We start from the raw sequence: 10865 nt of genomic DNA, 5'->3' as shown, positions 1-10865 counted from the left end.
TGAATAAACATAGCTGTAGAAGCTACTAGGTTGTACAAACTTCAAGTTATCATTCAAGATTACAAGAGTGTGGTAGAAATAATAATTAAACTAAAATTACCCCAGAATTGTCAACCCTTTACTCTGTTTTTATATACTATATGTTGATACTTCTTAGTTCATTTAGCAGAGAGATTATTCTCTGATATAATTCCTTCCTTCTCCAGTTCAAAAAATGTACTGAAAGACAGCAGAAAATACAGGCATTTAATCTGCAGTATTTCAGATCTGTAACAATAGTTGTTGTATGTTAGTTCAAGAAATCAAGCTTTGCACATACAAACAGAAATTCAAATTTCTGACCTTTTAATGAATGTGATTAAATGGACAAATGACATGAAAAATTCCTAACATCTGACTGAACCGTGGGAAATCTATCACAGTTCTGTCAGCATGAACTGAGAAAGACCATTAATGATCTACTACAGGCAATACAGTAGAATTACTGCATCTACCTAAAACTTATCAAGCCTCAACAACATCCTTGCTGTCAATTTATGTGTGAATTATAACTTTTCAACTATCTCATTTGCAGTGTCAGTGATTCAGTGCCTGACTCTACAAGATGCTTCTGATCCCATAGATACAGCTAAAAATGCTCTTTATAGTATACATAAAGTCAGTTCTATTTCCCTTTCAATTCATCTTTTATTTCTCTAATCATTGCATTAAACTGTTGCCTTTCGCAGGCAACCGTGATGTTCGTTGCTTAGGGGAGCCTGAGGCTTGGCCATATACCGAGGTGACACCAATATGATGAGCGGTAAAATGGCCTCTATTCACGACTAAAACACAGCTTATGTACATTTTTACCTACAAAACCGTGCTGTCATGTCCCACTCTGATTGGTTCATACCAGACAACACCGTGCCCTATTTGGCTGTCTCCACATTCTTTTCTCATTCTTCTTCTTCTCCTGTTTTCTCTGCATCAAGGTCAGCACGATAGCACTGTCTCTCTATGCTTAGGGAGAGGCCTGTCCTGTACATCCCGTGCCCCCGCAAGACGCTTACTACAACATCTCCCCCTCCCTAAGCTAAATACTACTTACACACACGCCTAACCCGTACATCGCGAAGCAACGCAAAACGCCTAATCCTAAATATATTTCAGCACACTATTCCTACTACTTTCTACAATTCTTAAGCAAACATCACAGCAACAGGGAATCCTTTCCCATGCTCGGCCAAGCCTTGCCCCGTTACAGCATGAACGCAACAACCTAAACCCTTCTACAATTTTTCACGCAGTCTATGATACTCAATCTGATAGTCAAAAGTCTTTTCCATAATTCACTGAAGGCAGTTCTACAAGCATCCTACAAAGCGTGGATGACAGATTAGAATACACACAAAGATTGCAAACCCTATCGCGAAAACCTTAAGCAGTTGCTTTAACCATGAACCCATTCCCCCAAACAGTCTGCTCAGCCAGTTTCCAAAGGGATCACGCTCTTCTTTAATCTTCTGCGTATGTTCTTGCGTCCATTGTAGTTGTTTGCAACACGCTGTAATTGCCAGGGACACCATAAACATTGGCAACATCGGAAGTGTCAGCGTTGCAGGTGTAGTGCTCCTCTTGATGAATGGTACTTGATCCCATCGTCTGTCCCTCAGTTGTTCTGGAGTTGGCTTCGGTTTGCCAACGAAGATTTTCTGTAGAAAACTCGCACCTAGACTCAGTTTTTGCAGATATGTTACTTATATCTGGTATTACTTTTCGCAATGGTACCCACCGAATTTTTCCCAGATTCATGATGTTTAATTGCCACATACCCGACAACTGATACCCTTTAGCAAGCCCTTCCTGTGATCAGGAGGCCCTGACTGACCTCCCCCACAGGGGCACTGTGCTCCAACATGGCCATACTGGCCGTATCGGAAACACAGCCCTTGCTGCTGCAGTGATCCTTGCTGTTGCAGACCAACAGCTACGACTATAGCTGTGGCTAGCCCTTCATTAGTTAAATGAGCCACCTTGAGCTTATCTAAGACATACTGAATAACTTCTCCCCGGATATTAAGCGTACTCAGGCCGGCTCGCAGCAATGCCTTAACATTGTCATGCGATTTCTGTTGCAGGCAGTCAATGATCACTGGCCCTTGGGCCGGTTCCAGGAGATCAGACCCCTCTGCAGCAGCTAAAAGCCTGTCTGTAAAGCTTTGAAAGTATTCATTCGGGCCCTGGGTAATATCTGTGCATGGAGCAGGTGGTTCGGCCTTATGCACAAGTTTATTAAACGCTTCCACCATTGCATCTGTGGCTGCTATTAACTCCCCTGGCCTTAGTCTCGCTAGCTGGCCCTGGGGCGAAGCCACTCCCACGGCCTTCCCTGAAAGCTGCTGTATGCCGGTCCCACACAGGGAGCGGCCCGGGCCGACCCCTGCCGCCCCGGCACGGCCCCCCAACTCGGCCATCCAGTCCGTCTCCCATAATGTATATTGAACCAGCCTGAGCACCATACGCATTAAGTTTGTGATGTGGGGGAGGAGAGGCCCCAGTGCAGCCAAAGTTTGTAGTGCATTTAATGTCAGAGGCGATTTCAGACCTCTTTTATCCATAAATTCCACCAGGCGTGTAACACCCCCGGGGTCAGGCGGCACCCATTCGGGACCATGATCACTCACAGTCACCCGGAATGCCTCTGGAACTATACCCTTCCCCAAAGCCTCCGATCTAATCCAATTCCAGTCCGTCATTTGATCCTTCCCCCTGCACTCAAAGCCAGTCCCTTCTTTCTCCTCTACACTATCACTCCTGGGAGAGACCAGAGACGGTAGGCTATGCCCCCTGTCCGCATTGGACGGACCTTTTGTCTGGTCCCTCCCCATGTGGGCACTAAGTTGATCCTGCCCATGTAGATCACAGCTTCCTCTGCCCCCTTGAGTCAGGTAACACTGACGTAATTCTGATAAAGGATACAACGTTCCGCCTGAGGGGTCTGGATACGGGGAAGGGGGACGAGACAACAAACATTCACTCTCTTGTTGTTTGTCTTCTTTTGAACTGAGCGCGGTCGGCTCAGCCGGCGCCATCTCGCCAACGGTCGTTGGCGGCTCCGTCTCCTCTCGGCCCCTGCAAGAAACTGCTCCCGAGCCCCCATCGGACCCCACCGGGTCCGGTGTCTCGCCTCCACCGCCCAGACCCAAAAGGTATAGAGCCTCTGCCAATTCCTTTCCCTCAACTCTGGCTGCTTTCAACGCCCCCAGTATCAGACCCCAGGTTTTTAACTCTGCTGTTATCTGAGTGACCATTGCTCGTTGGGATAAGGCAGCGGTAATCGAATCCCAATTATTGTGGTCACAAATATCATGGGGCGATGTTAACAGCCCCTCCCTCTCAAGCAACGAGAGGACCGCAGCTATCTCCTTCTGAGAAGGAGCATGCTTCCCGTGATAGGTCTTACACGCGTGAGCGATCACCTTTATGACGGCTTCCATGTCGCCTCCAATCCTCCTCCCAATTGAGACCAGGATCCCAGGCTCTTCTCCGGCGTGATCCCGGAGGCTATATCCGTCGCTCGTCCGCGACCTCCACTGACAGAGGGGTGACTGCAGATTCCCTCTGTCCCCAGGCTCGTCCCCGGGCTTCCACTGCCCAGCAAGTGCTAACGCCCCGCAGTGGGCTCATGCCCCGTCAAGCAGACAGCCGACTCGTTCCCCTAAGCATCACGTCGGGGTCACCACTTGTTGCCTTTCACAGGCAACCGTGATGTTCGTTGCTTAGGGGAGCCTGCGGCTTGGCCATATACCGAGGTGACACCAATATGATGAGTGGTAAAATGGCCTCTATTCACGACTAAAACACAGCTTATATACATTTTTACCTACAAAACCGTGCTGTCATGTCCCACTCTGATTGGTTCATACCAGACAACACCGTGCCCTATTTGGCTGTCTCCACATTCTTTTCTCATTCTTCTTCTCCTGTTTTCTCTGCATCAAGGTCAGCACGATAGCACTGTCTCTCTATGCTTAGGGAGAGGCCTGTCCCGTACATCCCGTGCCCCCGCAAGACGCTTACTACAACAATTAAACCATATTGGATCAAAAACAGTAAAGATAACATCGCTTCATTGGTTCATGTATAACATGCTTAATAGGTTCATGAACATTGTTCATGTATAACATGCCTAATAGGTGTTTCTATTGACACTTTCACTAATGGAGAATATATTCATTACTTCCTATCTCTTTGCCTGATTTTAAATCAGTGTTAACTAGGCTAGATCCTAGGTTTTACCTGTATGGTGCCCATAATCTTGAGATTAGAACTGCAAGTGCTGCTTAGTACGGTTTCTGTATTTTGTGATTTGAGGTATAAAGGGGCTTTCTAAAAGATAAGCTGATTTGACTGCAAATGTACTGAAGGATGAAAATACAGTGCACAAAGTCAATCCTTTAACTCTTTTTCTATTAACTCTTAAATAATGTGAGAGGTAGATTGTTTTTTTTTGGCAGTGGAAATTTCCAGTATTTCCTGTGTGCAGCATAAGGATAAGTTGTCTTTCACAAAGAAAGCTGCTGAACAGAGTGAAGTTGAGACTGGGGTGTTCCAACCTAGGTAAAATTGGCACAGGCACTGGTAAAGTAATTATATAAGGTAGGGGAGAGTCCTGTACAGGACAGAACTAGTGTGCAGATTGTTGAAATATTGTCCTTCTATTGCCGTAAAAAGTACAGAACATACCCAAAGACAATGAGTTGGTAATGTAGCTAGGGAAGTGTAACGTAGCTATGGAAGTTAATGTAGAAAGAGCGTCGGAAGATTGTGAGCCTGAGATGCTCAACCAATGAGTGCCTGGAGAGGCTTTACCTGCGTTGGACCCAGGGTGTATCATGGAATGGATTTCACTGACTAGTTGAGCAATTTCTCCCTTGTCAGTAGGGAGTGTGCGCTCATTGCATCAATGAATAAACTGCTCTTCACAGAGATCTTTGCCTCATTAGAGATTTTTGATCTTGAGCGCGTTTCTCACAATAATAATTTAAAAAAAGGAACAAGATTGTTTATTGAGATAATAACTTTTCACTCCAGCAATACTATTATGTATTTTATTATTCAGTCTATGGAAGATATAAGACAAATAAATTGTTATTGCTCTGGGTAAGACAGATGGTTATGTTGATGTTCATGTGCAGTTTCAGCATTCATTAATAGAGTGACACAGTTCCATTTCTGAAATCCCATAAATCAGATTATTAACCATGTCCATTTTTTTTGTTTGTTTTGTTTTTATTTACCTGTAACTGTAAAGGCAAAGTAAGAAGCTAAAACAAAAGACCAAATTTTTAACAAAGCTTATATGAATGGGCAAAACAGTGGCATAGCACAGAGGAATAATGACAACAACAGCGAAAACAGGGTGTATACGCACTAAATATATATCATAGTTGATCATTTTTGTTTTGGCAGAACAAGAAGGGACTGGATGCCATTCTACTCTTGGCTGTAAGAATGTATTTAATCTCACCTGAGTGCATTCACTTCCAACCCGGGCAAATCCTCTTTTTCTCTGGGAGTTCCACAAAATGAGGAAAAAGGAAAGCACTTAAGATTACCAGTGAAGCTGATAACAGTTTGCTTGAATGAAAGCAAAAAGAGCTCATTAAAATCTTCATAGTTTGGCCATATTTAGAGTGAGTGTATTGTGTTGGTGAGATTTCTTTGCTCAAACAGATCATCATGAATTACATTTCATGAAATCTCTGGTATCACTGACTTTCTTTTAATTATAAAGTAGTATGTTAAAATTGCTACTCAGAGTAATTTTGTTCTTGAATTAGATATTTTTTTCTTCCTTTGAAAATTTAGCAAGCACAGATAATTGAATCAAAATGGTAAACCTCTTTTCTAGTTATGAGCAATGCAATTGAGAACGGATGACAAAATTAAGTACCTGTCACAGCTTCCTTAGTTATTATTTTTTGAATTCTAGGGATGTGTAGTTTATAATTTATGTGCTACCTGCTGCCACTGTAACCAAGTAATATTTCTGTTTAGTGAATAATTCAACTTGCTAATTACATAAACAAGACTGTGTGAAGAAAGAGAGGCATGAAGATATCTTTTTATACTGGAAGTATCCCCATTACGTTTCAGTGAGTATTGCCAAAATTTGTCATCCTGTACACCTTTCCAGATTCTCTTCCCACACACAATATTACTTTTATTTGTAACAGTAATGTATTATGTGCATAGTTTTTATATATTTTTATAGAAGACAATTTTACTCATTCATACAAAGCAATGAGCGAGTCATCAGTAGGGTGGTTGAGCTGTATAAAAATTGTCTACATCCAAAGTCTCTACACTGAAGGACTGCAAAAACCATGAGCTATAGGTCCACATATAAAACTGTTTTATGAGTGGTGTATAATGCTCTGATGCTGCAGAGTGAAATTTCTTTGTAAGTTATGAATAGAATATTAAACTCTTGACCTTTGTTACTGTTTGGAAAGGCCTAGAGACTAAGACTTATCCTTCTTCAAGATGATCTCCATTTCTGGTTATTTTGTCAGAAGGTAAATTTAAGATGTATTGTTCTTCTCATTCCCAGTTATCTTAAAAAATAAAAAATTAACTGCTTTCTATTATACATTCTTTGCTCTAAATTGTATAAAAAGAGATTGTTGAGGGCTATTTTAGTCATTTCAAGTGGGTCATTCTTGTAAATTAATTTCTAATCTAGTGTGTGAAAAATAGCATATTTGTTAGAAGATAAAGCCATCTAATCTATCTGTGATTATTCCAGTAGGCTTCTGGGGCAAGCATATTCAAGATGTAAGTGATTACAGCAATATCTTATTTGAAGCACAAATTTATCTGTTTCTCTATTTGTCACAGTTCATATCATGGGCATTGCTGATTGTTTTTAACTTGCTCCAGTTATACCCTTGCCATAAACAATATAAAGGTAGGATGGATGACATTATAAATACACAGTTAAAAATATAAACTGCCAGACTCTGTAAAAGGAATATTTACTTTTTGATTTCACAAATTACTGCTGAAATTATCTTCTTCATTTTGAACCAATTTTTATCTGCCTGAAACATATTGATACTTTTTTTGATACATTTTTAGGAACTGGACATTGATTACTGCACAAAAATATAGATGAGAACTGGCATTACTAGATTGTATGTAATGCTGAAATATGAAGGTTATTTATTTCTGCTGATTCCACTGGCATGTGGAACTTAGCAGAAGACCTGGGGGTGGTCCCATCTTCCTTTAAAAAAGATGTAGATACTGGAGACCATTTGTATCCCAGTGAGTTTTTAAAACATCACACTACCTACTTGCTCAAAAATAGCTCAGATCTGGTGACTTTCTGGCATGAAAGGAAATAGTTGGTATTTGGGGAAACAGAAGGGTGAATAAACCAAATGTTGAAAGAAGAGATTTTGTAGATGTTTGGTAGTCTGAGTTCCTGCTGAAATTACTCAAATCTTGATCTATTTAAACAGTGTTTTCATTGCTAGGATCTTTTGACATGCATTTATTTTTAAAGATGAGTAAAGGAGGTGCAAACCTTTATTATACTGTGATGACTTCAAAGCAAGAATTTCTTAGTTTTACTGGCTTCGGTTTTACTCTCCTGTGATAATAAAAATGTCTTCAATTACATATCCTAAACACTATTCAATTGATTTAGGTCATATGTGATCACTCTGACATGTAGATAGCTCATATTATTAGAATTTCAAAAATTAATATTGAGAGGATGGTTATTATTATAGAGGAAGAACTTTCAAAACAATCACTGTGAATCACAGTTGTTAATGTAGATGAGATTTTGTTGACTGAAGCTGCAGTATGCATTTAGGAGAAAATGGAAAGAGAAACAAAGACTAATCGCCCACAGTAATGCACCAAAACCCTCAAACCTGAATCCACTTAGAATTACATAATTTTGGCAAGAAACAGCTGCAGAAATAAGAAACTTATTCAGAGAGCAGTGTCCTTGTTGTTTGTTTGTTTGTTTGTTTGTTTTTTAATTAAGTCTTGGAAAATAAATCTGGTTTTGTCTTCATGGAAAGGGATGGCACAAATTATTGGTCATTCTCTGCTTTTTATGAAGTCATCTCTCTGCTCCCCAAAGCTGACCAAAGCATTCAGCCTTTTGCAAAGCTCTTTACACTTTACAGGTTGATTTTTTTCTTAAGACCTGAAATAGCATCAGATCTCTGTGACACTTAACACTAGTTATGCTTTGATTCACCGTTTTACTGACTTTCTGAAAATGAAAAAAAGACTAAGTTCAAGCTCAGTTCTCACCCGAGAAGTTCAAAAAGTTAGGTGCTATGTGTTAGTGAACATGTTTCTCTGTGTTTGTCGTTCTGCTTCTTGTGAAGGTTTCGGTTTCTCTATGAATTGGTATTTGCATATTTCTCAGCAAATTAGCAAGGAAGCATGCTCCAGATTTTCCACTTGGATGAAGGCCCAAGCCTTTGTTGGTCTAGATGTGTGATTGTGTACATGTATTTGAAAAGATGACAACTGAATTAGTGTTGTCCCAAATACGTTCCAAGCATGTTAGTCTATCACAGGTGATAACAGCTTCTTTGTATTGAAAAGGAATTCTCTAACAATGGAAATCAATCTGCCAAATGACAAATTACTGAACATATGGTAGCATTGTTATTTAAAGAGGTTCTGCATGCTAAAAACTGATAATGAAGCAGTAACACACATTGCTAAATCATTTTGTAAGAGAAAGAGGAGAAAGAAAGTGTTTGGGGGAAATTTTATATTTTTGAGCTCTTCTACATGTGATTCCATTGTCTAAGCTTTGCACTGTTCTGTGAGATAGGCTGAAAGAAAATCATAGATTCATGGAATCATAGAATCACCAAGATTGGAAAAGACCTCTAAGATCATCCAGTCCAACCGTCCACCCACCACAAATATTTCACCACAAAACCATGTCCCTTACTTAGTACAACATCTTGAACACCTCCAGGGACAATTCTTCAAAGTATGGGAAAGAGTCTTTAAAATTTCAAAATGTTATTCAGATGGCTCGGAAGGCTTCAGTCGTTGTTTGAATACTCTGGTGACTAAAATTTTAAATGTAAACTTTTAGCACATTTGAGGTGGATTGATTAAGATTATGATCTGTAAAAAATGATTTCCATCTTCAATGCCTTTAATGATATGGACCTATTTTTTCAGTTATATGAGGCACTTTCTAATCCTGTATTTAAGTTTCAAAAAATAATGATGACAGACAGTCAGTACATGCAAGCATCTGTTTCAGATTGTATATATGTCCTTGGTAAGAACAATTACACCAGCACCGTTTCAAAGTTCAGTTAGTAAAGGTCCCTTTTCCTGATTCTATACAAAGAAGGAAATTAATATTTGCTCATGACTGAACATACTATGCTGATATTTGAATACTGAATACTGGAAACTTGTGACATCGCATTTAGAATATAACTCTTTATTATCAGTATATCTGCCTTTTGAATGTCAGTATATATTAGTGAAGTTTACTGACTTGTTACTGATTCTGTATGCTTTGACAGACTTGCTTCCTGAATACTTTCCTAGTAAAAAATAATAAGAAAACAAAACCAAACATAAACCTATGGATGATCAGGATAGTCTCTTTTTATTTTTACTGTTAATAGTGGTGTAAACCAATCAAGAAATAGAAACTTAAGGCAGGGTGACAGCACGCTTGCACCAAATTCATTATATTCTGATCAAACAACATAGATACAGAGTACCCTATTAATGTAGTAAAACAGTCATTTTTTTCATCCATTGTTGACTCAGTTTTTTTGCTAGAGCCAAAATTTAGACTGAGAACTATAAAAAATTAAATGTGCTATTAAATGCGATATATCTCAATATTTTGAGTTGCAAACAGTGAATGGAAGAACAATAGTAAGCTTCTTTATCAAATCATAACTTTAAAAATGAAATGATATAGTTATGTGATAACATATTGGGAATACTTTTGGAAATCTTATTATGTATACTCACATAATAGTTAAAACAGTTTTCAGTTGACATATCAGAAGAATATAGCTAACTATAAAGCAGATATGATGAGGGTCATTTTTCTTCACATTAAGTTCATAGGCAAAAGAAAATTATTTCAAAGATTAAGTATAGATTTCTCCAAGTGTTTTCTAATTCTGTCTTTGATTAAATTTGTTGAATGTTTGCACCAATCAAGACATATATCTCTACTAAAATGCGTGGGAAAGACCTCTGAAAAGAGAAGAAGAAATACAAACCTGAATGTCTTTCAGAAATAAGCAAAACAATCTCTTCTTCTTGTTCTTTCACGAGCATGTTTAGCCTATCTATTAGCTCCTACAGTGAATGACGAATGTTAACAAAAAAAAAAAAAAAAAAAAAAAAAAAAACAGATGAAAATAAGGCACTTTTAACAGGGGCTATGAATAATTGTTCAAAGAATACAGTTTGTTTGCATTACATATCACTAACTTTTCAATTTCTTTGTTTCTGTTGTTTGGGGCTTTTTGTGTGTGTGTGTATTTACAATGAATTATAGTTGTGCAGTTTTTTTGATTTTTGAATCTTGAGGAAAACTGGATCGAAATAGGCAATTTTAAAAATAGCATCCATGAAATGTTGAAAATAATGTCTTCTGGTGGTCCATAGTATGTTTCACAATCAGAAACAAAATGAACCCTATTCCCTTGAATGGGAAGCATCTGAGAAAAACAAGTGTCAGTTAATCAGTCAATGAAAATATCAATTTTAATGCATGACCTCCTAAGAAGTGCTATTTGTGACTGTTTATGTTTGGTTCGATTACTGTATTACACATGAGCCTGACA

The sequence above is a fragment of the Gallus gallus genome, chromosome 1, assembly GCF_016699485.2.
Source record: "Gallus gallus isolate bGalGal1 chromosome 1, bGalGal1.mat.broiler.GRCg7b, whole genome shotgun sequence".
NCBI lineage: Eukaryota > Metazoa > Chordata > Aves > Galliformes > Phasianidae > Gallus > Gallus gallus.
The sequence above is the reverse complement of the archived record's forward strand: the minus strand, read 5'-3'. Positions refer to the sequence as shown.